The following is a 27,204-nucleotide window of genomic DNA, read 5'->3' on the forward strand; positions in this document are numbered from 1 at the left end:
CCGGAATTGCAAGAAGTTTGTGCATCTTCAATGTTGGTCGCGGTCAATGACAAAAAGACGCTTATCTTCAATCTAGGTGTTTCTGCTTGCTGCTCCGGCCCAAAGAGTGGCCGGCTGAAAACGACAACGCAGGCATGTCGGGTGCCACTGTCTGCACCTGCACAGAAAGTTTTGAGCAGATATCTCCTTCCATTCGGCCGGAATTGCAAGAAGTTTGTGCATCTTCTATGTTCGTCGCGGTCAATGGCAAAAGGCGCTTATCTTCAATCTAGGTGTTTCTGTGTGCTGCGCCGGCCCAAAGAGTGCCCGGCGGAAAACGACAACGCAGGCATGTCGAGTTCCACAGTCTACACCTGCACAGAAAGTTTTGAGCAGATATCGCCTTCTATTCCGCCGGAATTGCAAGAAGTTTGTGCATCTTCTATGTTCGTCGCGGTCAATGGCAAAAGGCGCTTATCTTCGATCTAGGTGTTTCTGCGTGCTGCGCCGGCCCAAAGAGTGCCCTGCGAAAAACGACAACGCAGGCATGTCGGGTGCCACTGTCTGCACCTGCACAGAAAGTTGTGAGCAGATATCTCCTTCCATTCGGCCGGAATTGCAAGACGTTTGTGCATCTTCAATGTTGGTCGCGGTCAATGACAAAAAGGCGCTTATCTTCAATCTAGGTGTTTCTGCGTGCTGCTCCGGCCCAAAGAGTGCCCGGCTGAAAACGACAACGCAGGCATGTCGGGTGCCACTGTCTGCACCTGCACATAAAGTTTTGAGCAGATATCTTCTTTCGTTCGGCCGGAATTGCAAGACGTTTGTGCATCTTCAATATTGGTCACGGTCAATGTCAAAAAGCCCTTATCTGCAATCTAGGTGTTTCTGCGTGCTGCGCCGGCCCAAAGAGTGCCCGGCGGAAAACGACAACGCAGGCATGTCGAGTGCCACTGTCTACACCTGCACAGAAAATTTTGAGCAGATATCATCTTCCGTTCGGCCGGAATTGCAAGACGTTTGTGCATCTTCAATATTGGTCCCGGTCAATGTCAAAAAGCCCTTATCTGCAATCTAGGTGTTTTTGCGTGCTGCGCCGGCACAAAGAGTGCCCGGCTGAAAACGACAACGCAGGCATGTCGGGTGCCACTGTCTGCACCAGCACAGAAAGTTTTGAGCAGATATCTCCTTCCATTCGGCCGGAATTGCAAGAAGTTTGTGCATCTTCTATGTTCGTCGCGGTCAATGGCAAAAGGCGCTTATCTTCAATCTAGGTGTTTCTGCGTGCTGCGCCGGCCCAAAGAGTGCCCGGCGGAAAACGACAACCCAGGCATGTCGGGTGCCACTGTCTGCACCTGCACAGAAAGTTGTGAGCAGATATCTCCTTCCGTTCGGCCGGAATTGAAATAAGTTTGTGCATCTTCAATGTTGGTCGCGGTCAATGACAAAAAGGCGCTTATCTTCAATCTAGGTGTTTCTGCGTGCTGCTCCGGCCCAAAGAGTGCCCGGCTGAAAACGACAACGCAGGCATGTCGGGTGCCACTGTCTGCACATGCACAGAAAGTTTTGAGCAGATATCTTCTTTCGTTCGGCCGGAATTGCAAGACGTTTGTGCATCTTCAATATTGGTCACGGTCAATGTCAAAAAGCCCTTATCTGCAATCTAAGTGTTTCTGCGTGCTGCGCCGGCCCAAAGAGTGCCCGGCTGAAAACAACAACGCAGGCATGTCGGGTTCCACTGTCTGCACCAGCTCAGAAAGTTTTGAGCAGATATCTCCTTCCATTCGGCCGGAATTGCAAGAAGTTTGTGCATCTTCTATGTTCGTCGCGGTCAATGGCAAAAGGCGCTTATCTTCAATCTAGGTGTTTCTGCGTGCTGCGCCGGCCCAAAGAGTGCCCGGCGGAAAACGACAACGCAGGCATGTCGGGTGCCACTGTCTGCACCTGCACAGAAAGTTGTGAGCAGATATCTCCTTCCATTCTGCCGGAATTGCAAGACGTTTGTGCATCTTCAATGTTGGTCGCGGTCAATGACAAAAAGGCGCTTATCTTCAATCTAGGTGTTTCTGCGTGCTGCTCCGGCCCAAAGAGTGCTCGGCGGAAAACGACGACGCAGGCATGTCGGGTGCCACTGTCTACACCTGCACAGAAAGTTTTGAGCAGATATCTCCTTCCATTCGGCCGGAATTGCAAGAAGTTTGTGCATCTTCTATGTTCGTCGCGGTCAATGGCAAAAGGCGCTTATCTTCAATCTAGGTGTTTCTGCGTGCTGCTCCGGCCCAAAGAGTGCCCGGCGGAAAACGACAACGCAGGCATGTCGGGTGCCACTGTCTACACTTGCACAGAAAGTTTTGAGCAGATATCTCCTTCCATTCGGCCGGAATTGCAAGAAGTTTGTGCATCTTCAATGTTGGTCGCGGTCAATGACAAAAAGACGCTTATCTTCAATCTAGGTGTTTCTGCGTGCTGCTCCGGCCCAAAGAGTGCCCGGCGGAAAACGACAACGCAGGCATGTCGGGTGCCACTGTCTGCACCTGCACAGAAAGTTTTGAGCAGATATCTCCTTCCATTCGGCCGGAATTGCAAGAAGTTTGTGCATCTTCTATGTTCGTCGCGGTCAATGGCAAAAGGCGCTTATCTTCAATCTAGGTGTTTCTGTGTGCTGCGCCGGCCCAAAGAGTGCCCGGCGGAAAACGACAACGCAGGCATGTCGAGTTCCACTGTCTACACCTGCACAGAAAGTTTTGAGCAGATATCTCCTTCTATTCCGCCGGAATTGCAAGAAGTTTGTGCATCTTCTATGTTCGTCGCGGTCAATGGCAAAAGGCGCTTATCTTCGATCTAGGTGTTTCTGCGTGCTGCGCCGGCCCAAAGAGTGCCCTGCGAAAAACGACAACGCAGGCATGTCGGGTGCCACTGTCTGCACCTGCACAGAAAGTTGTGAGCAGATATCTCCTTCCATTCGGCCGGAATTGCAAGACGTTTGTGCATCTTCAATGTTGGTCGCGGTCTATGACAAAAAGGCGCTTATCTTCAATCTAGGTGTTTCTGCGTGCTGCTCCGGCCCAAAGAGTGCCCGGCTGAAAACGACAACGCAGGCATGTCGGGTGCCACTGTCTGCACCTGCACATAAAGTTTTGAGCAGATATCTTCTTCCGTTCGGCCGGAATTGCAAGACGTTTGTGCATCTTCAATATTGGTCACGGTCAATGTCAAAAAGCCCTTATCTGCAATCTAGGTGTTTCTGCGTGCTGCGCCGGCCCAAAGAGTGCCCGGCGGAAAACGACAACGCAGGCATGTCGAGTGCCACTGTCTACACCTGCACAGAAAGTTTTGAGCAGATATCTTCTTCCGTTCGGCCGGAATTGCAAGACGTTTGTGCATCTTCAATATTGGTCCCGGTCAATGTCAAAAAGCCCTTATCTGCAATCTAGGTGTTTTTGCGTGCTGCGCCGGCACAAAGAGTGCCCGGCTGAAAACGACAACGCAGGCATGTCGGGTGCCACTGTCTGCACCAGCACAGAAAGTTTTGAGCAGATATCTCCTTCCATTCGGCCGGAATTGCAAGAAGTTTGTGCATCTTCTATGTTCGTCGCGGTCAATGGCAAAAGGCGCTTATCTTCAATCTAGGTGTTTCTGCGTGCTGCGCCGGCCCAAAGAGTGCCCGGCGGAAAACGACAACCCAGGCATGTCGGGTGCCACTGTCTGCACCTGCACAGAAAGTTGTGAGCAGATATCTCCTTCCGTTCGGCCGGAATTGAAATAAGTTTGTGCATCTTCAATGTTGGTCGCGGTCAATGACAAAAAGGCGCTTATCTTCAATCTAGGTGTTTCTGCGTGCTGCTCCGGCCCAAAGAGTGCCCGGCTGAAAACGACAACGCAGGCATGTCGGGTGCCACTGTCTGCATCTACACAGAAAGTTTTGAGCAGATATCTTCTTTCGTTCGGCCGGAATTGCAAGACGTTTGTGCATCTTCAATATTGGTCACGGTCAATGTCAAAAAGCCCTTATCTGCAATCTAAGTGTTTCTGCGTGCTGCGCCGGCCCAAAGAGTGCCCGGCTGAAAACAACAACGCAGGCATGTCGGGTTCCACTGTCTGCACCAGCTCAGAAAGTTTTGAGCAGATATCTCCTTCCATTCGGCCGGAATTGCAAGAAGTTTGTGCATCTTCTATGTTCGTCGCGGTCAATGGCAAAAGGCGCTTATCTTCAATCTAGGTGTTTCTGCGTGCTGCGCCGGCCCAAAGAGTGCCCGGCGGAAAACGACAACGCAGGCATGTCGGGTGCCACTGTCTGCACCTGCACAGAAAGTTGTGAGCAGATATCTCCTTCCATTCTGCCGGAATTGCAAGACGTTTGTGCATCTTCAATGTTGGTCGCGGTCAATGACAAAAAGGCGCTTATCTTCAATCTAGGTGTTTCTGCGTGCTGCTCCGGCCCAAAGAGTGCTCGGCGGAAAACGACGACGCAGGCATGTCGGGTGCCACTGTCTACACCTGCACAGAAAGTTTTGAGCAGATATCTCCTTCCATTCGGCCGGAATTGCAAGAAGTTTGTGCATCTTCTATGTTCGTCGCGGTCAATGGCAAAAGGCGCTTATCTTCAATCTAGGTGTTTCTGCGTGCTGCTCCGGCCCAAAGAGTGCCCGGCGGAAAACGACAACGCAGGCATGTCGGGTGCCACTGTCTACACTTGCACAGAAAGTTTTGAGCAGATATCTCCTTCCATTCGGCCGGAATTGCAAGAAGTTTGTGCATCTTCTATGTTCGTCGCGGTCAATGGCAAAAGGCGCTTATCTTCGATCTAGGTGTTTCTGCGTGCTGCGCCGGCCCAAAGAGTGCCCTGCGAAAAACGACAACGCAGGCATGTCGGGTGCCACTGTCTGCACCTGCACAGAAAGTTGTGAGCAGATATCTCCTTCCATTCGGCCGGAATTGCAAGACGTTTGTGCATCTTCAATGTTGGTCGCGGTCTATGACAAAAAGGCGCTTATCTTCAATCTAGGTGTTTCTGCGTGCTGCTCCGGCCCAAAGAGTGCCCGGCTGAAAACGACAACGCAGGCATGTCGGGTGCCACTGTCTGCACCTGCACATAAAGTTTTGAGCAGATATCTTCTTCCGTTCGGCCGGAATTGCAAGACGTTTGTGCATCTTCAATATTGGTCACGGTCAATGTCAAAAAGCCCTTATCTGCAATCTAGGTGTTTCTGCGTGCTGCGCCGGCCCAAAGAGTGCCCGGCGGAAAACGACAACGCAGGCATGTCGAGTGCCACTGTCTACACCTGCACAGAAAGTTTTGAGCAGATATCTTCTTCCGTTCGGCCGGAATTGCAAGACGTTTGTGCATCTTCAATATTGGTCCCGGTCAATGTCAAAAAGCCCTTATCTGCAATCTAGGTGTTTTTGCGTGCTGCGCCGGCACAAAGAGTGCCCGGCTGAAAACGACAACGCAGGCATGTCGGGTGCCACTGTCTGCACCAGCACAGAAAGTTTTGAGCAGATATCTCCTTCCATTCGGCCGGAATTGCAAGAAGTTTGTGCATCTTCTATGTTCGTCGCGGTCAATGGCAAAAGGCGCTTATCTTCAATCTAGGTGTTTCTGCGTGCTGCGCCGGCCCAAAGAGTGCCCGGCGGAAAACGACAACCCAGGCATGTCGGGTGCCACTGTCTGCACCTGCACAGAAAGTTGTGAGCAGATATCTCCTTCCGTTCGGCCGGAATTGAAATAAGTTTGTGCATCTTCAATGTTGGTCGCGGTCAATGACAAAAAGGCGCTTATCTTCAATCTAGGTGTTTCTGCGTGCTGCTCCGGCCCAAAGAGTGCCCGGCTGAAAACGACAACGCAGGCATGTCGGGTGCCACTGTCTGCATCTACACAGAAAGTTTTGAGCAGATATCTTCTTTCGTTCGGCCGGAATTGCAAGACGTTTGTGCATCTTCAATATTGGTCACGGTCAATGTCAAAAAGCCCTTATCTGCAATCTAAGTGTTTCTGCGTGCTGCGCCGGCCCAAAGAGTGCCCGGCTGAAAACAACAACGCAGGCATGTCGGGTTCCACTGTCTGCACCAGCTCAGAAAGTTTTGAGCAGATATCTCCTTCCATTCGGCCGGAATTGCAAGAAGTTTGTGCATCTTCTATGTTCGTCGCGGTCAATGGCAAAAGGCGCTTATCTTCAATCTAGGTGTTTCTGCGTGCTGCGCCGGCCCAAAGAGTGCCCGGCGGAAAACGACAACGCAGGCATGTCGGGTGCCACTGTCTGCACCTGCACAGAAAGTTGTGAGCAGATATCTCCTTCCATTCTGCCGGAATTGCAAGACGTTTGTGCATCTTCAATGTTGGTCGCGGTCAATGACAAAAAGGCGCTTATCTTCAATCTAGGTGTTTCTGCGTGCTGCTCCGGCCCAAAGAGTGCTCGGCGGAAAACGACGACGCAGGCATGTCGGGTGCCACTGTCTACACCTGCACAGAAAGTTTTGAGCAGATATCTCCTTCCATTCGGCCGGAATTGCAAGAAGTTTGTGCATCTTCTATGTTCGTCGCGGTCAATGGCAAAAGGCGCTTATCTTCAATCTAGGTGTTTCTGCGTGCTGCTCCGGCCCAAAGAGTGCCCGGCGGAAAACGACAACGCAGGCATGTCGGGTGCCACTGTCTACACTTGCACAGAAAGTTTTGAGCAGATATCTCCTTCCATTCGTCCGGAATTGCAAGAAGTTTGTGCATCTTCAATGTTGGTCGCGGTCAATGACAAAAAGACGCTTATCTTCAATCTAGGTGTTTCTGCGTGCTGCTCCGGCCCAAAGAGTGCCCGGCGGAAAACGACAACGCAGGCATGTCGGGTGCCACTGTCTGCACCTGCACAGAAAGTTTTGAGCAGATATCTCCTTCCATTCGGCCGGAATTGCAAGAAGTTTGTGCATCTTCTATGTTCGTCGCGGTCAATGGCAAAAGGCGCTTATCTTCAATCTAGGTGTTTCTGTGTGCTGCGCCGGCCCAAAGAGTGCCCGGCGGAAAACGACAACGCAGGCATGTCGAGTTCCACTGTCTACACCTGCACAGAAAGTTTTGAGCAGATATCTCCTTCTATTCCGCCGGAATTGCAAGAAGTTTGTGCATCTTCTATGTTCGTCGCGGTCAATGGCAAAAGGCGCTTATCTTCGATCTAGGTGTTTCTGCGTGCTGCGCCGGCCCAAAGAGTGCCCTGCGAAAAACGACAACGCAGGCATGTCGGGTGCCACTGTCTGCACCTGCACAGAAAGTTGTGAGCAGATATCTCCTTCCATTCGGCCGGAATTGCAAGACGTTTGTGCATCTTCAATGTTGGTCGCGGTCTATGACAAAAAGGCGCTTATCTTCAATCTAGGTGTTTCTGCGTGCTGCTCCGGCCCAAAGAGTGCCCGGCTGAAAACGACAACGCAGGCATGTCGGGTGCCACTGTCTGCACCTGCACATAAAGTTTTGAGCAGATATCTTCTTTCGTTCGGCCGGAATTGCAAGACGTTTGTGCATCTTCAATATTGGTCACGGTCAATGTCAAAAAGCCCTTATCTGCAATCTAGGTGTTTCTGCGTGCTGCGCCGGCCCAAAGAGTGCCCGGCGGAAAACGACAACGCAGGCATGTCGAGTGCCACTGTCTACACCTGCACAGAAAGTTTTGAGCAGATATCTTCTTCCGTTCGGCCGGAATTGCAAGACGTTTGTGCATCTTCAATATTGGTCCCGGTCAATGTCAAAAAGCCCTTATCTGCAATCTAGGTGTTTTTGCGTGCTGCGCCGGCACAAAGAGTGCCCGGCTGAAAACGACAACGCAGGCATGTCGGGTGCCACTGTCTGCACCAGCACAGAAAGTTTTGAGCAGATATCTCCTTCCATTCGGCCGGAATTGCAAGAAGTTTGTGCATCTTCTATGTTCGTCGCGGTCAATGGCAAAAGGCGCTTATCTTCAATCTAGGTGTTTCTGCGTGCTGCGCCGGCCCAAAGAGTGCCCGGCGGAAAACGACAACCCAGGCATGTCGGGTGCCACTGTCTGCACCTGCACAGAAAGTTGTGAGCAGATATCTCCTTCCGTTCGGCCGGAATTGAAATAAGTTTGTGCATCTTCAATGTTGGTCGCGGTCAATGACAAAAAGGCGCTTATCTTCAATCTAGGTGTTTCTGCGTGCTGCTCCGGCCCAAAGAGTGCCCGGCTGAAAACGACAACGCAGGCATGTCGGGTGCCACTGTCTGCATCTACACAGAAAGTTTTGAGCAGATATCTTCTTTCGTTCGGCCGGAATTGCAAGACGTTTGTGCATCTTCAATATTGGTCACGGTCAATGTCAAAAAGCCCTTATCTGCAATCTAAGTGTTTCTGCGTGCTGCGCCGGCCCAAAGAGTGCCCGGCTGAAAACAACAACGCAGGCATGTCGGGTTCCACTGTCTGCACCAGCTCAGAAAGTTTTGAGCAGATATCTCCTTCCATTCGGCCGGAATTGCAAGAAGTTTGTGCATCTTCTATGTTCGTCGCGGTCAATGGCAAAAGGCGCTTATCTTCAATCTAGGTGTTTCTGCGTGCTGCGCCGGCCCAAAGAGTGCCCGGCGGAAAACGACAACGCAGGCATGTCGGGTGCCACTGTCTGCACCTGCACAGAAAGTTGTGAGCAGATATCTCCTTCCATTCTGCCGGAATTGCAAGACGTTTGTGCATCTTCAATGTTGGTCGCGGTCAATGACAAAAAGGCGCTTATCTTCAATCTAGGTGTTTCTGCGTGCTGCTCCGGCCCAAAGAGTGCTCGGCGGAAAACGACGACGCAGGCATGTCGGGTGCCACTGTCTACACCTGCACAGAAAGTTTTGAGCAGATATCTCCTTCCATTCGGCCGGAATTGCAAGAAGTTTGTGCATCTTCTATGTTCGTCGCGGTCAATGGCAAAAGGCGCTTATCTTCAATCTAGGTGTTTCTGCGTGCTGCTCCGGCCCAAAGAGTGCCCGGCGGAAAACGACAACGCAGGCATGTCGGGTGCCACTGTCTACACTTGCACAGAAAGTTTTGAGCAGATATCTCCTTCCATTCGGCCGGAATTGCAAGAAGTTTGTGCATCTTCAATGTTGGTCGCGGTCAATGACAAAAAGACGCTTATCTTCAATCTAGGTGTTTCTGCGTGCTGCTCCGGCCCAAAGAGTGCCCGGCGGAAAACGACAACGCAGGCATGTCGGGTGCCACTGTCTGCACCTGCACAGAAAGTTTTGAGCAGATATCTCCTTCCATTCGGCCGGAATTGCAAGAAGTTTGTGCATCTTCTATGTTCGTCGCGGTCAATGGCAAAAGGCGCTTATCTTCAATCTAGGTGTTTCTGTGTGCTGCGCCGGCCCAAAGAGTGCCCGGCGGAAAACGACAACGCAGGCATGTCGAGTTCCACTGTCTACACCTGCACAGAAAGTTTTGAGCAGATATCTCCTTCTATTCCGCCGGAATTGCAAGAAGTTTGTGCATCTTCTATGTTCGTCGCGGTCAATGGCAAAAGGCGCTTATCTTCGATCTAGGTGTTTCTGCATGCTGCGCCGGCCCAAAGAGTGCCCTGCGAAAAACGACAACGCAGGCATGTCGGGTGCCACTGTCTGCACCTGCACAGAAAGTTGTGAGCAGATATCTCCTTCCATTCGGCCGGAATTGCAAGACGTTTGTGCATCTTCAATGTTGGTCGCGGTCTATGACAAAAAGGCGCTTATCTTCAATCTAGGTGTTTCTGCGTGCTGCTCCGGCCCAAAGAGTGCCCGGCTGAAAACGACAACGCAGGCATGTCGGGTGCCACTGTCTGCACCTGCACATAAAGTTTTGAGCAGATATCTTCTTCCGTTCGGCCGGAATTGCAAGACGTTTGTGCATCTTCAATATTGGTCACGGTCAATGTCAAAAAGCCCTTATCTGCAATCTAGGTGTTTCTGCGTGCTGCGCCGGCCCAAAGAGTGCCCGGCGGAAAACGACAACGCAGGCATGTCGAGTGCCACTGTCTACACCTGCACAGAAAGTTTTGAGCAGATATCTTCTTCCGTTCGGCCGGAATTGCAAGACGTTTGTGCATCTTCAATATTGGTCCCGGTCAATGTCAAAAAGCCCTTATCTGCAATCTAGGTGTTTTTGCGTGCTGCGCCGGCACAAAGAGTGCCCGGCTGAAAACGACAACGCAGGCATGTCGGGTGCCACTGTCTGCACCAGCACAGAAAGTTTTGAGCAGATATCTCCTTCCATTCGGCCGGAATTGCAAGAAGTTTGTGCATCTTCTATGTTCGTCGCGGTCAATGGCAAAAGGCGCTTATCTTCAATCTAGGTGTTTCTGTGTGCTGCGCCGGCCCAAAGAGTGCCCGGCGGAAAACGACAACCCAGGCATGTCGGGTGCCACTGTCTGCACCTGCACAGAAAGTTGTGAGCAGATATCTCCTTCCGTTCGGCCGGAATTGAAATAAGTTTGTGCATCTTCAATGTTGGTCGCGGTCAATGACAAAAAGGCGCTTATCTTCAATCTAGGTGTTTCTGCGTGCTGCTCCGGCCCAAAGAGTGCCCGGCTGAAAACGACAACGCAGGCATGTCGGGTGCCACTGTCTGCATCTACACAGAAAGTTTTGAGCAGATATCTTCTTTCGTTCGGCCGGAATTGCAAGACGTTTGTGCATCTTCAATATTGGTCACGGTCAATGTCAAAAAGCCCTTATCTGCAATCTAAGTGTTTCTGCGTGCTGCGCCGGCCCAAAGAGTGCCCGGCTGAAAACAACAACGCAGGCATGTCGGGTTCCACTGTCTGCACCAGCTCAGAAAGTTTTGAGCAGATATCTCCTTCCATTCGGCCGGAATTGCAAGAAGTTTGTGCATCTTCTATGTTCGTCGCGGTCAATGGCAAAAGGCGCTTATCTTCAATCTAGGTGTTTCTGCGTGCTGCGCCGGCCCAAAGAGTGCCCGGCGGAAAACGACAACGCAGGCATGTCGGGTGCCACTGTCTGCACCTGCACAGAAAGTTGTGAGCAGATATCTCCTTCCATTCTGCCGGAATTGCAAGACGTTTGTGCATCTTCAATGTTGGTCGCGGTCAATGACAAAAAGGCGCTTATCTTCAATCTAGGTGTTTCTGCGTGCTGCTCCGGCCCAAAGAGTGCTCGGCGGAAAACGACGACGCAGGCATGTCGGGTGCCACTGTCTACACCTGCACAGAAAGTTTTGAGCAGATATCTCCTTCCATTCGGCCGGAATTGCAAGAAGTTTGTGCATCTTCTATGTTCGTCGCGGTCAATGGCAAAAGGCGCTTATCTTCAATCTAGGTGTTTCTGCGTGCTGCTCCGGCCCAAAGAGTGCCCGGCGGAAAACGACAACGCAGGCATGTCGGGTGCCACTGTCTACACTTGCACAGAAAGTTTTGAGCAGATATCTCCTTCCATTCGTCCGGAATTGCAAGAAGTTTGTGCATCTTCAATGTTGGTCGCGGTCAATGACAAAAAGACGCTTATCTTCAATCTAGGTGTTTCTGCGTGCTGCTCCGGCCCAAAGAGTGCCCGGCGGAAAACGACAACGCAGGCATGTCGGGTGCCACTGTCTGCACCTGCACAGAAAGTTTTGAGCAGATATCTCCTTCCATTCGGCCGGAATTGCAAGAAGTTTGTGCATCTTCTATGTTCGTCGCGGTCAATGGCAAAAGGCGCTTATCTTCAATCTAGGTGTTTCTGTGTGCTGCGCCGGCCCAAAGAGTGCCCGGCGGAAAACGACAACGCAGGCATGTCGAGTTCCACTGTCTACACCTGCACAGAAAGTTTTGAGCAGATATCTCCTTCTATTCCGCCGGAATTGCAAGAAGTTTGTGCATCTTCTATGTTCGTCGCGGTCAATGGCAAAAGGCGCTTATCTTCGATCTAGGTGTTTCTGCGTGCTGCGCCGGCCCAAAGAGTGCCCTGCGAAAAACGACAACGCAGGCATGTCGGGTGCCACTGTCTGCACCTGCACAGAAAGTTGTGAGCAGATATCTCCTTCCATTCGGCCGGAATTGCAAGACGTTTGTGCATCTTCAATGTTGGTCGCGGTCTATGACAAAAAGGCGCTTATCTTCAATCTAGGTGTTTCTGCGTGCTGCTCCGGCCCAAAGCGTGCCCGGCTGAAAACGACAACGCAGGCATGTCGGGTGCCACTGTCTGCACCTGCACATAAAGTTTTGAGCAGATATCTTCTTTCGTTCGGCCGGAATTGCAAGACGTTTGTGCATCTTCAATATTGGTCACGGTCAATGTCAAAAAGCCCTTATCTGCAATCTAGGTGTTTCTGCGTGCTGCGCCGGCCCAAAGAGTGCCCGGCGGAAAACGACAACGCAGGCATGTCGAGTGCCACTGTCTACACCTGCACAGAAAGTTTTGAGCAGATATCTTCTTCCGTTCGGCCGGAATTGCAAGACGTTTGTGCATCTTCAATATTGGTCCCGGTCAATGTCAAAAAGCCCTTATCTGCAATCTAGGTGTTTTTGCGTGCTGCGCCGGCACAAAGAGTGCCCGGCTGAAAACGACAACGCAGGCATGTCGGGTGCCACTGTCTGCACCAGCACAGAAAGTTTTGAGCAGATATCTCCTTCCGTTCGGCCGGAATTGAAATAAGTTTGTGCATCTTCTATGTTCGTCGCGGTCAATGGCAAAAGGCGCTTATCTTCAATCTAGGTGTTTCTGTGTGCTGCGCCGGCCCAAAGAGTGCCCGGCGGAAAACGACAACGCAGGCATGTCGAGTTCCACTGTCTACACCTGCACAGAAAGTTTTGAGCAGATATCTCCTTCTATTCCGCCGGAATTGCAAGAAGTTTGTGCATCTTCTATGTTCGTCGCGGTCAATGGCAAAAGGCGCTTATCTTCAATCTAGGTGTTTCTGCGTGCTGCGCCGGCCCAAAGAGTGCACGGCGGAAAACGACAACGCAGGCATGTCGGGTGCCACTGTCTGCATCTGCACAGAAAGTTTTGAGCAGATATCTCCTTCCATTCGGCCGGAATTGCAAGACGTTTGTGCATCTTCAATATTGGTCACGGTCAATGTCAAAAAGCCCTTATCTGCAATCTAGGTGTTTCTGCGTGCTGCGCCGGCCCAAAGAGTGCCCGGCGGAAAACGACAACGCAGGCATGTCGAGTGCCACTGTCTACACCTGCACAGAAAGTTTTGAGCAGATATCTTCTTCCGTTCGGCCGGAATTGCAAGACGTTTGTGCATCTTCAATATTGGTCGCGGTCAATGTCAAAAAGCCCTTATCTGCAATCTAGGTGTTTTTGCGTGCTGCGCCGGCACAAAGAGTGCCCGGCTGTAAACGACAACGCAGGCATGTCGGGTGCCACTGTCTGCACCTGCACAGAAAGTTGTGAGCAGATATCTCCTTCCGTTCGGCCGGAATTGAAATAAGTTTGTGCATCTTCAATGTTGGTCGCGGTCAATGACAAAAAGGCGCTTATCTTCAATCTAGGTGTTTCTGCGTGCTGCTCCGGCCCAAAGAGTGCCCGGCTGAAAACGACAACGCAGGCATGTCGGGTGCCACTGTCTGCATCTGCACAGAAAGTTTTGAGCAGATATCTTCTTTCGTTCGGCCGGAATTGCAAGACGTTTGTGCATCTTCAATATTGGTCACGGTCAATGTCAAAAAGCCCTTATCTGCAATCTAAGTGTTTCTGCGTGCTGCGCCGGCCCAAAGAGTGCCCGGCTGAAAACAACAACGCAGGCATGTCGGGTTCCACTGTCTGCACCAGCTCAGAAAGTTTTGAGCAGATATCTCCTTCTATTCGGCCGGAATTGCAAGAAGTTTGTGCATCTTCTATGTTCGTCGCGGTCAATGGCAAAAGGCGCTTATCTTCAATCTAGGTGTTTCTGCGTGCTGCGCCGGCCCAAAGAGTGCCCGGCGGAAAACGACAACGCAGGCATGTCGGGTGCCACTGTCTGCATCTGCACAGAAAGTTGTGAGCAGATATCTCCTTCCATTCGGCCGGAATTGCAAGACGTTTGTGCATCTTCAATATTGGTCACGGTCAATGTCAAAAAGCCCTTATCTGCAATCTAGGTGTTTCTGCGTGCTGCGCCGGCCCAAAGAGTGCCCGGCTGAAAACGACAACGCAGGCATGTCGGGTGCCACTGTCTGCACCTGCACAGAAAGTTTTGAGCAGATATCTCCTTCCATTCGGCCGGAATTGCAAGAAGTTTGTGCATCTTCTATGTTCGTCGCGGTCAATGGCAAAAGGCGCTTATCTTCAATCTAGGTGTTTCTGCGTGCTGCGCCGGCCCAAAGAGTGCCCGGCGGAAAACGACAACGCAGGCATGTCGGGTGCCACTGTCTGCACCTGCACAGAAAGTTGTGAGCAGATATCTCCTTCCGTTCGGCCGGAATTGAAAGAAGTTTGTGCATCTTCAATGTTGGTCGCGGTCAATGACAAAAAGACGCTTATCTTCAATCTAGGTGTTTCTGCGTGCTGCTCCGGCCCAAAGAGTGGCCGGCTGAAAACGACAACGCAGGCATGTCGGGTGCCACTGTCTGCACCTGCACAGAAAGTTTTGAGCAGATATCTCCTTCCATTCGGCCGGAATTGCAAGAAGTTTGTGCATCTTCAATGTTGGTCGCGGTCAATGACAAAAAGACGCTTATCTTCAATCTAGGTGTTTCTGCTTGCTGCTCCGGCCCAAAGAGTGGCCGGCTGAAAACGACAACGCAGGCATGTCGGGTGCCACTGTCTGCACCTGCACAGAAAGTTTTGAGCAGATATCTCCTTCCATTCGGCCGGAATTGCAAGAAGTTTGTGCATCTTCTATGTTCGTCGCGGTCAATGGCAAAAGGCGCTTATCTTCAATCTAAGTGTTTCTGCGTGCTGCGCCGGCCCAAAGAGTGCCCGGCGGAAAACGACAACGCAGGCATGTCGGGTGCCACTGTCTGCACCTGCACAGAAAGTTGTGAGCAGATATCTCCTTCCGTTCGGCCGGAATTGAAAGAAGTTTGTGCATCTTCAATGTTGGTCGCGGTCAATGACAAAAAGACGCTTATCTTCAATCTAGGTGTTTCTGCGTGCTGCTCCGGCCCAAAGAGTGGCCGGCTGAAAACGACAACGCAGGCATGTCGGGTGCCACTGTCTGCACCTGCACAGAAAGTTTTGAGCAGATATCTCCTTCCATTCGGCCGGAATTGCAAGAAGTTTGTGCATCTTCAATGTTGGTCGCGGTCAATGACAAAAATACGCTTATCTTCAATCTAGGTGTTTCTGCTTGCTGCTCCGGCCCAAAGAGTGGCCGGCTGAAAACGACAACGCAGGCATGTCGGGTGCCACTGTCTGCACCTGCACAGAAAGTTTTGAGCAGATATCTCCTTCCATTCGGCCGGAATTGCAAGAAGTTTGTGCATCTTCTATGTTCGTCGCGGTCAATGGCAAAAGGCGCTTATCTTCAATCTAGGTGTTTCTGTGTGCTGCGCCGGCCCAAAGAGTGCCCGGCGGAAAACGACAACGCAGGCATGTCGAGTTCCACTGTCTACACCTGCACAGAAAGTTTTGAGCAGATATCGCCTTCTATTCCGCCGGAATTGCAAGAAGTTTGTGCATCTTCTATGTTCGTCGCGGTCAATGGCAAAAGGCGCTTATCTTCGATCTAGGTGTTTCTGCGTGCTGCGCCGGCCCAAAGAGTGCCCTGCGAAAAACGACAACGCAGGCATGTCGGGTGCCACTGTCTGCACCTGCACAGAAAGTTGTGAGCAGATATCTCCTTCCATTCGGCCGGAATTGCAAGACGTTTGTGCATCTTCAATGTTGGTCGCGGTCAATGACAAAAAGGCGCTTATCTTCAATCTAGGTGTTTCTGCGTGCTGCTCCGGCCCAAAGAGTGCCCGGCTGAAAACGACAACGCAGGCATGTCGGGTGCCACTGTCTGCACCTGCACATAAAGTTTTGAGCAGATATCTTCTTTCGTTCGGCCGGAATTGCAAGACGTTTGTGCATCTTCAATATTGGTCACGGTCAATGTCAAAAAGCCCTTATCTGCAATCTAGGTGTTTCTGCGTGCTGCGCCGGCCCAAAGAGTGCCCGGCGGAAAACGACAACGCAGGCATGTCGAGTGCCACTGTCTACACCTGCACAGAAAATTTTGAGCAGATATCATCTTCCGTTCGGCCGGAATTGCAAGACGTTTGTGCATCTTCAATATTGGTCCCGGTCAATGTCAAAAAGCCCTTATCTGCAATCTAGGTGTTTTTGCGTGCTGCGCCGGCACAAAGAGTGCCCGGCTGAAAACGACAACGCAGGCATGTCGGGTGCCACTGTCTGCACCAGCACAGAAAGTTTTGAGCAGATATCTCCTTCCATTCGGCCGGAATTGCAAGAAGTTTGTGCATCTTCTATGTTCGTCGCGGTCAATGGCAAAAGGCGCTTATCTTCAATCTAGGTGTTTCTGCGTGCTGCGCCGGCCCAAAGAGTGCCCGGCGGAAAACGACAACCCAGGCATGTCGGGTGCCACTGTCTGCACCTGCACAGAAAGTTGTGAGCAGATATCTCCTTCCGTTCGGCCGGAATTGAAATAAGTTTGTGCATCTTCAATGTTGGTCGCGGTCAATGACAAAAAGGCGCTTATCTTCAATCTAGGTGTTTCTGCGTGCTGCTCCGGCCCAAAGAGTGCCCGGCTGAAAACGACAACGCAGGCATGTCGGGTGCCACTGTCTGCACCTGCACAGAAAGTTTTGAGCAGATATCTTCTTTCGTTCGGCCGGAATTGCAAGACGTTTGTGCATCTTCAATATTGGTCACGGTCAATGTCAAAAAGCCCTTATCTGCAATCTAAGTGTTTCTGCGTGCTGCGCCGGCCCAAAGAGTGCCCGGCTGAAAACAACAACGCAGGCATGTCGGGTTCCACTGTCTGCACCAGCTCAGAAAGTTTTGAGCAGATATCTCCTTCCATTCGGCCGGAATTGCAAGAAGTTTGTGCATCTTCTATGTTCGTCGCGGTCAATGGCAAAAGGCGCTTATCTTCAATCTAGGTGTTTCTGCGTGCTGCGCCGGCCCAAAGAGTGCCCGGCGGAAAACGACAACGCAGGCATGTCGGGTGCCACTGTCTGCACCTGCACAGAAAGTTGTGAGCAGATATCTCCTTCCATTCTGCCGGAATTGCAAGACGTTTGTGCATCTTCAATGTTGGTCGCGGTCAATGACAAAAAGGCGCTTATCTTCAATCTAGGTGTTTCTGCGTGCTGCTCCGGCCCAAAGAGTGCTCGGCGGAAAACGACGACGCAGGCATGTCGGGTGCCACTGTCTACACCTGCACAGAAAGTTTTGAGCAGATATCTCCTTCCATTCGGCCGGAATTGCAAGAAGTTTGTGCATCTTCTATGTTCGTCGCGGTCAATGGCAAAAGGCGCTTATCTTCAATCTAGGTGTTTCTGCGTGCTGCTCCGGCCCAAAGAGTGCCCGGCGGAAAACGACAACGCAGGCATGTCGGGTGCCACTGTCTACACTTGCACAGAAAGTTTTGAGCAGATATCTCCTTCCATTCGGCCGGAATTGCAAGAAGTTTGTGCATCTTCAATGTTGGTCGCGGTCAATGACAAAAAGACGCTTATCTTCAATCTAGGTGTTTCTGCGTGCTGCTCCGGCCCAAAGAGTGCCCGGCGGAAAACGACAACGCAGGCATGTCGGGTGCCACTGTCTGCACCTGCACAGAAAGTTTTGAGCAGATATCTTCTTCCGTTCGGCCGGAATTGCAAGACGTTTGTGCATCTTCAATATTGGTCCCGGTCAATGTCAAAAAGCCCTTATCTGCAATCTAGGTGTTTTTGCGTGCTGCGCCGGCACAAAGAGTGCCCGGCTGAAAACGACAACGCAGGCATGTCGGGTGCCACTGTCTGCACCAGCACAGAAAGTTTTGAGCAGATATCTCCTTCCATTCGGCCGGAATTGCAAGAAGTTTGTGCATCTTCTATGTTCGTCGCGGTCAATGGCAAAAGGCGCTTATCTTCAATCTAGGTGTTTCTGCGTGCTGCGCCGGCCCAAAGAGTGCCCGGCGGAAAACGACAACCCAGGCATGTCGGGTGCCACTGTCTGCACCTGCACAGAAAGTTGTGAGCAGATATCTCCTTCCGTTCGGCCGGAATTGAAATAAGTTTGTGCATCTTCAATGTTGGTCGCGGTCAATGACAAAAAGGCGCTTATCTTCAATCTAGGTGTTTCTGCGTGCTGCTCCGGCCCAAAGAGTGCCCGGCTGAAAACGACAACGCAGGCATGTCGGGTGCCACTGTCTGCATCTACACAGAAAGTTTTGAGCAGATATCTTCTTTCGTTCGGCCGGAATTGCAAGACGTTTGTGCATCTTCAATATTGGTCACGGTCAATGTCAAAAAGCCCTTATCTGCAATCTAAGTGTTTCTGCGTGCTGCGCCGGCCCAAAGAGTGCCCGGCTGAAAACAACAACGCAGGCATGTCGGGTTCCACTGTCTGCACCAGCTCAGAAAGTTTTGAGCAGATATCTCCTTCCATTCGGCCGGAATTGCAAGAAGTTTGTGCATCTTCTATGTTCGTCGCGGTCAATGGCAAAAGGCGCTTATCTTCAATCTAGGTGTTTCTGCGTGCTGCGCCGGCCCAAAGAGTGCCCGGCGGAAAACGACAACGCAGGCATGTCGGGTGCCACTGTCTGCACCTGCACAGAAAGTTGTGAGCAGATATCTCCTTCCATTCTGCCGGAATTGCAAGACGTTTGTGCATCTTCAATGTTGGTCGCGGTCAATGACAAAAAGGCGCTTATCTTCAATCTAGGTGTTTCTGCGTGCTGCTCCGGCCCAAAGAGTGCTCGGCGGAAAACGACGACGCAGGCATGTCGGGTGCCACTGTCTACACCTGCACAGAAAGTTTTGAGCAGATATCTCCTTCCATTCGGCCGGAATTGCAAGAAGTTTGTGCATCTTCTATGTTCGTCGCGGTCAATGGCAAAAGGCGCTTATCTTCATTCTAGGTGTTTCTGCGTGCTGCTCCGGCCCAAAGAGTGCCCGGCGGAAAACGACAACGCAGGCATGTCGGGTGCCACTGTCTACACTTGCACAGAAAGTTTTGAGCAGATATCTCCTTCCATTCGTCCGGAATTGCAAGAAGTTTGTGCATCTTCAATGTTGGTCGCGGTCAATGACAAAAAGACGCTTATCTTCAATCTAGGTGTTTCTGCGTGCTGCTCCGGCCCAAAGAGTGCCCGGCGGAAAACGACAACGCAGGCATGTCGGGTGCCACTGTCTGCACCTGCACAGAAAGTTTTGAGCAGATATCTCCTTCCATTCGGCCGGAATTGCAAGAAGTTTGTGCATCTTCTATGTTCGTCGCGGTCAATGGCAAAAGGCGCTTATCTTCAATCTAGGTGTTTCTGTGTGCTGCGCCGGCCCAAAGAGTGCCCGGCGGAAAACGACAACGCAGGCATGTCGAGTTCCACTGTCTACACCTGCACAGAAAGTTTTGAGCAGATATCTCCTTCTATTCCGCCGGAATTGCAAGAAGTTTGTGCATCTTCTATGTTCGTCGCGGTCAATGGCAAAAGGCGCTTATCTTCGATCTAGGTGTTTCTGCGTGCTGCGCCGGCCCAAAGAGTGCCCTGCGAAAAACGACAACGCAGGCATGTCGGGTGCCACTGTCTGCACCTGCACAGAAAGTTGTGAGCAGATATCTCCTTCCATTCGGCCGGAATTGCAAGACGTTTGTGCATCTTCAATGTTGGTCGCGGTCTATGACAAAAAGGCGCTTATCTTCAATCTAGGTGTTTCTGCGTGCTGCTCCGGCCCAAAGAGTGCCCGGCTGAAAACGACAACGCAGGCATGTCGGGTGCCACTGTCTGCACCTGCACATAAAGTTTTGAGCAGATATCTTCTTTCGTTCGGCCGGAATTGCAAGACGTTTGTGCATCTTCAATATTGGTCACGGTCAATGTCAAAAAGCCCTTATCTGCAATCTAGGTGTTTCTGCGTGCTGCGCCGGCCCAAAGAGTGCCCGGCGGAAAACGACAACGCAGGCATGTCGAGTGCCACTGTCTACACCTGCACAGAAAGTTTTGAGCAGATATCTTCTTCCGTTCGGCCGGAATTGCAAGACGTTTGTGCATCTTCAATATTGGTCCCGGTCAATGTCAAAAAGCCCTTATCTGCAATCTAGGTGTTTTTGCGTGCTGCGCCGGCACAAAGAGTGCCCGGCTGAAAACGACAACGCAGGCATGTCGGGTGCCACTGTCTGCACCAGCACAGAAAGTTTTGAGCAGATATCTCCTTCCATTCGGCCGGAATTGCAAGAAGTTTGTGCATCTTCTATGTTCGTCGCGGTCAATGGCAAAAGGCGCTTATCTTCAATCTAGGTGTTTCTGCGTGCTGCGCCGGCCCAAAGAGTGCCCGGCGGAAAACGACAACCCAGGCATGTCGGGTGCCACTGTCTGCACCTGCACAGAAAGTTGTGAGCAGATATCTCCTTCCGTTCGGCCGGAATTGAAATAAGTTTGTGCATCTTCAATGTTGGTCGCGGTCAATGACAAAAAGGCGCTTATCTTCAATCTAGGTGTTTCTGCGTGCTGCTCCGGCCCAAAGAGTGCCCGGCTGAAAACGACAACGCAGGCATGTCGGGTGCCACTGTCTGCATCTGCACAGAAAGTTTTGAGCAGATATCTTCTTTCGTTCGGCCGGAATTGCAAGACGTTTGTGCATCTTCAATATTGGTCACGGTCAATGTCAAAAAGCCCTTATCTGCAATCTAAGTGTTTCTGTGTGCTGCGCCGGCCCAAAGAGTGCCCGGCTGAAAACAACAACGCAGGCATGTCGGGTTCCACTGTCTGCACCAGCTCAGAAAGTTTTGAGCAGATATCTCCTTCCATTCGGCCGGAATTGCAAGAAGTTTGTGCATCTTCTATGTTCGTCGCGGTCAATGGCAAAAGGCGCTTATCTTCAATCTAGGTGTTTCTGCGTGCTGCGCCGGCCCAAAGAGTGCCCGGCGGAAAACGACAACGCAGGCATGTCGGGTGCCACTGTCTGCACCTGCACAGAAAGTTGTGAGCAGATATCTCCTTCCATTCTGCCGGAATTGCAAGACGTTTGTGCATCTTCAATGTTGGTCGCGGTCAATGACAAAAAGGCGCTTATCTTCAATCTAGGTGTTTCTGCGTGCTGCTCCGGCCCAAAGAGTGCTCGGCGGAAAACGACGACGCAGGCATGTCGGGTGCCACTGTCTACACCTGCACAGAAAGTTTTGAGCAGATATCTCCTTCCATTCGGCCGGAATTGCAAGAAGTTTGTGCATCTTCTATGTTCGTCGCGGTCAATGGCAAAAGGCGCTTATCTTCAATCTAGGTGTTTCTGCGTGCTGCGCCGGCCCAAAGAGTGCCCGGCGGAAAACGACAACGCAGGCATGTCGGGTGCCACTGTCTGCACCTGCACAGAAAGTTGTGAGCAGATATCTCCTTCCGTTCGGCCGGAATTGAAAGAAGTTTGTGCATCTTCAATGTTGGTCGCGGTCAATGACAAAAAGACGCTTATCTTCAATCTAGGTGTTTCTGCGTGCTGCTCCGGCCCAAAGAGTGGCCGGCTGAAAACGACAACGCAGGCATGTCGGGTGCCACTGTCTGCACCTGCACAGAAAGTTTTGAGCAGATATCTCCTTCCATTCGGCCGGAATTGCAAGAAGTTTGTGCATCTTCAATGTTGGTCGCGGTCAATGACAAAAAGACGCTTATCTTCAATCTAGGTGTTTCTGCTTGCTGCTCCGGCCCAAAGAGTGGCCGGCTGAAAACGACAACGCAGGCATGTCGGGTGCCACTGTCTGCACCTGCACAGAAAGTTTTGAGCAGATATCTCCTTCCATTCGGCCGGAATTGCAAGAAGTTTGTGCATCTTCTATGTTCGTCGCGGTCAATGGCAAAAGGCGCTTATCTTCAATCTAGGTGTTTCTGCGTGCTGCGCCGGCCCAAAGAGTGCCCGGCGGAAAACGACAACGCAGGCATGTCGGGTGCCACTGTCTGCACCTGCACAGAAAGTTGTGAGCAGATATCTCCTTCCGTTCGGCCGGAATTGAAAGAAGTTTGTGCATCTTCAATGTTGGTCGCGGTCAATGACAAAAAGACGCTTATCTTCAATCTAGGTGTTTCTGCGTGCTGCTCCGGCCCAAAGAGTGGCCGGCTGAAAACGACAACGCAGGCATGTCGGGTGCCACTGTCTGCACCTGCACAGAAAGTTTTGAGCAGATATCTCCTTCCATTCGGCCGGAATTGCAAGAAGTTTGTGCATCTTCAATGTTGGTCGCGGTCAATGACAAAAAGACGCTTATCTTCAATCTAGGTGTTTCTGCTTGCTGCTCCGGCCCAAAGAGTGGCCGGCTGAAAACGACAACGCAGGCATGTCGGGTGCCACTGTCTGCACCTGCACAGAAAGTTTTGAGCAGATATCTCCTTCCATTCGGCCGGAATTGCAAGAAGTTTGTGCATCTTCTATGTTCGTCGCGGTCAATGGCAAAAGGCGCTTATCTTCAATCTAGGTGTTTCTGTGTGCTGCGCCGGCCCAAAGAGTGCCCGGCGGAAAACGACAACGCAGGCATGTCGAGTTCCACAGTCTACACCTGCACAGAAAGTTTTGAGCAGATATCGCCTTCTATTCCGCCGGAATTGCAAGAAGTTTGTGCATCTTCTATGTTCGTCGCGGTCAATGGCAAAAGGCGCTTATCTTCGATCTAGGTGTTTCTGCGTGCTGCGCCGGCCCAAAGAGTGCCCTGCGAAAAACGACAACGCAGGCATGTCGGGTGCCACTGTCTGCACCTGCACAGAAAGTTGTGAGCAGATATCTCCTTCCATTCGGCCGGAATTGCAAGACGTTTGTGCATCTTCAATGTTGGTCGCGGTCAATGACAAAAAGGCGCTTATCTTCAATCTAGGTGTTTCTGCGTGCTGCTCCGGCCCAAAGAGTGCCCGGCTGAAAACGACAACGCAGGCATGTCGGGTGCCACTGTCTGCACCTGCACATAAAGTTTTGAGCAGATATCTTCTTTCGTTCGGCCGGAATTGCAAGACGTTTGTGCATCTTCAATATTGGTCACGGTCAATGTCAAAAAGCCCTTATCTGCAATCTAGGTGTTTCTGCGTGCTGCGCCGGCCCAAAGAGTGCCCGGCGGAAAACGACAACGCAGGCATGTCGAGTGCCACTGTCTACACCTGCACAGAAAATTTTGAGCAGATATCATCTTCCGTTCGGCCGGAATTGCAAGACGTTTGTGCATCTTCAATATTGGTCCCGGTCAATGTCAAAAAGCCCTTATCTGCAATCTAGGTGTTTTTGCGTGCTGCGCCGGCACAAAGAGTGCCCGGCTGAAAACGACAACGCAGGCATGTCGGGTGCCACTGTCTGCACCAGCACAGAAAGTTTTGAGCAGATATCTCCTTCCATTCGGCCGGAATTGCAAGAAGTTTGTGCATCTTCTATGTTCGTCGCGGTCAATGGCAAAAGGCGCTTATCTTCAATCTAGGTGTTTCTGCGTGCTGCGCCGGCCCAAAGAGTGCCCGGCGGAAAACGACAACCCAGGCATGTCGGGTGCCACTGTCTGCACCTGCACAGAAAGTTGTGAGCAGATATCTCCTTCCGTTCGGCCGGAATTGAAATAAGTTTGTGCATCTTCAATGTTGGTCGCGGTCAATGACAAAAAGGCGCTTATCTTCAATCTAGGTGTTTCTGCGTGCTGCTCCGGCCCAAAGAGTGCCCGGCTGAAAACGACAACGCAGGCATGTCGGGTGCCACTGTCTGCACATGCACAGAAAGTTTTGAGCAGATATCTTCTTTCGTTCGGCCGGAATTGCAAGACGTTTGTGCATCTTCAATATTGGTCACGGTCAATGTCAAAAAGCCCTTATCTGCAATCTAAGTGTTTCTGCGTGCTGCGCCGGCCCAAAGAGTGCCCGGCTGAAAACAACAACGCAGGCATGTCGGGTTCCACTGTCTGCACCAGCTCAGAAAGTTTTGAGCAGATATCTCCTTCCATTCGGCCGGAATTGCAAGAAGTTTGTGCATCTTCTATGTTCGTCGCGGTCAATGGCAAAAGGCGCTTATCTTCAATCTAGGTGTTTCTGCGTGCTGCGCCGGCCCAAAGAGTGCCCGGCGGAAAACGACAACGCAGGCATGTCGGGTGCCACTGTCTGCACCTGCACAGAAAGTTGTGAGCAGATATCTCCTTCCATTCTGCCGGAATTGCAAGACGTTTGTGCATCTTCAATGTTGGTCGCGGTCAATGACAAAAAGGCGCTTATCTTCAATCTAGGTGTTTCTGCGTGCTGCTCCGGCCCAAAGAGTGCTCGGCGGAAAACGACGACGCAGGCATGTCGGGTGCCACTGTCTACACCTGCACAGAAAGTTTTGAGCAGATATCTCCTTCCATTCGGCCGGAATTGCAAGAAGTTTGTGCATCTTCTATGTTCGTCGCGGTCAATGGCAAAAGGCGCTTATCTTCAATCTAGGTGTTTCTGCGTGCTGCTCCGGCCCAAAGAGTGCCCGGCGGAAAACGACAACGCAGGCATGTCGGGTGCCACTGTCTACACTTGCACAGAAAGTTTTGAGCAGATATCTCCTTCCATTCGGCCGGAATTGCAAGAAGTTTGTGCATCTTCAATGTTGGTCGCGGTCAATGACAAAAAGACGCTTATCTTCAATCTAGGTGTTTCTGCGTGCTGCTCCGGCCCAAAGAGTGCCCGGCGGAAAACGACAACGCAGGCATGTCGGGTGCCACTGTCTGCACCTGCACAGAAAGTTTTGAGCAGATATCTCCTTCCATTCGGCCGGAATTGCAAGAAGTTTGTGCATCTTCTATGTTCGTCGCGGTCAATGGCAAAAGGCGCTTATCTTCAATCTAGGTGTTTCTGTGTGCTGCGCCGGCCCAAAGAGTGCCCGGCGGAAAACGACAACGCAGGCATGTCGAGTTCCACTGTCTACACCTGCACAGAAAGTTTTGAGCAGATATCTCCTTCTATTCCGCCGGAATTGCAAGAAGTTTGTGCATCTTCTATGTTCGTCGCGGTCAATGGCAAAAGGCGCTTATCTTCGATCTAGGTGTTTCTGCGTGCTGCGCCGGCCCAAAGAGTGCCCTGCGAAAAACGACAACGCAGGCATGTCGGGTGCCACTGTCTGCACCTGCACAGAAAGTGGTGAGCAGATATCTCCTTCCATTCGGCCGGAATTGCAAGACGTTTGTGCATCTTCAATGTTGGTCGCGGTCTATGACAAAAAGGCGCTTATCTTCAATCTAGGTGTTTCTGCGTGCTGCTCCGGCCCAAAGAGTGCCCGGCTGAAAACGACAACGCAGGCATGTCGGGTGCCACTGTCTGCACCTGCACATAAAGTTTTGAGCAGATATCTTCTTCCGTTCGGCCGGAATTGCAAGACGTTTGTGCATCTTCAATATTGGTCACGGTCAATGTCAAAAAGCCCTTATCTGCAATCTAGGTGTTTCTGCGTGCTGCGCCGGCCCAAAGAGTGCCCGGCGGAAAACGACAACGCAGGCATGTCGAGTGCCACTGTCTACACCTGCACAGAAAGTTTTGAGCAGATATCTTCTTCCGTTCGGCCGGAATTGCAAGACGTTTGTGCATCTTCAATATTGGTCCCGGTCAATGTCAAAAAGCCCTTATCTGCAATCTAGGTGTTTTTGCGTGCTGCGCCGGCACAAAGAGTGCCCGGCTGAAAACGACAACGCAGGCATGTCGGGTGCCACTGTCTGCACCAGCACAGAAAGTTTTGAGCAGATATCTCCTTCCATTCGGCCGGAATTGCAAGAAGTTTGTGCATCTTCTATGTTCGTCGCGGTCAATGGCAAAAGGCGCTTATCTTCAATCTAGGTGTTTCTGCGTGCTGCGCCGGCCCAAAGAGTGCCCGGCGGAAAACGACAACCCAGGCATGTCGGGTGCCACTGTCTGCACCTGCACAGAAAGTTGTGAGCAGATATCTCCTTCCGTTCGGCCGGAATTGAAATAAGTTTGTGCATCTTCAATGTTGGTCGCGGTCAATGACAAAAAGGCGCTTATCTTCAATCTAGGTGTTTCTGCGTGCTGCTCCGGCCCAAAGAGTGCCCGGCTGAAAACGACAACGCAGGCATGTCGGGTGCCACTGTCTGCATCTACACAGAAAGTTTTGAGCAGATATCTTCTTTCGTTCGGCCGGAATTGCAAGACGTTTGTGCATCTTCAATATTGGTCACGGTCAATGTCAAAAAGCCCTTATCTGCAATCTAAGTGTTTCTGCGTGCTGCGCCGGCCCAAAGAGTGCCCGGCTGAAAACAACAACGCAGGCATGTCGGGTTCCACTGTCTGCACCAGCTCAGAAAGTTTTGAGCAGATATCTCCTTCCATTCGGCCGGAATTGCAAGAAGTTTGTGCATCTTCTATGTTCGTCGCGGTCAATGGCAAAAGGCGCTTATCTTCAATCTAGGTGTTTCTGCGTGCTGCGCCGGCCCAAAGAGTGCCCGGCGGAAAACGACAACGCAGGCATGTCGGGTGCCACTGTCTGCACCTGCACAGAAAGTTGTGAGCAGATATCTCCTTCCATTCTGCCGGAATTGCAAGACGTTTGTGCATCTTCAATGTTGGTCGCGGTCAATGACAAAAAGGCGCTTATCTTCAATCTAGGTGTTTCTGCGTGCTGCTCCGGCCCAAAGAGTGCTCGGCGGAAAACGACGACGCAGGCATGTCGGGTGCCACTGTCTACACCTGCACAGAAAGTTTTGAGCAGATATCTCCTTCCATTCGGCCGGAATTGCAAGAAGTTTGTGCATCTTCTATGTTCGTCGCGGTCAATGGCAAAAGGCGCTTATCTTCAATCTAGGTGTTTCTGCGTGCTGCTCCGGCCCAAAGAGTGCCCGGCGGAAAACGACAACGCAGGCATGTCGGGTGCCACTGTCTACACTTGCACAGAAAGTTTTGAGCAGATATCTCCTTCCATTCGGCCGGAATTGCAAGAAGTTTGTGCATCTTCAATGTTGGTCGCGGTCAATGACAAAAAGACGCTTATCTTCAATCTAGGTGTTTCTGCGTGCTGCTCCGGCCCAAAGAGTGCCCGGCGGAAAACGACAACGCAGGCATGTCGGGTGCCACTGTCTGCACCTGCACAGAAAGTTTTGAGCAGATATCTCCTTCCATTCGGCCGGAATTGCAAGAAGTTTGTGCATCTTCTATGTTCGTCGCGGTCAATGGCAAAAGGCGCTTATCTTCAATCTAGGTGTTTCTGTGTGCTGCGCCGGCCCAAAGAGTG

The sequence above is a fragment of the Hyla sarda genome, chromosome 1, assembly GCF_029499605.1.
Source record: "Hyla sarda isolate aHylSar1 chromosome 1, aHylSar1.hap1, whole genome shotgun sequence".
Lineage (NCBI taxonomy): Eukaryota > Metazoa > Chordata > Amphibia > Anura > Hylidae > Hyla > Hyla sarda.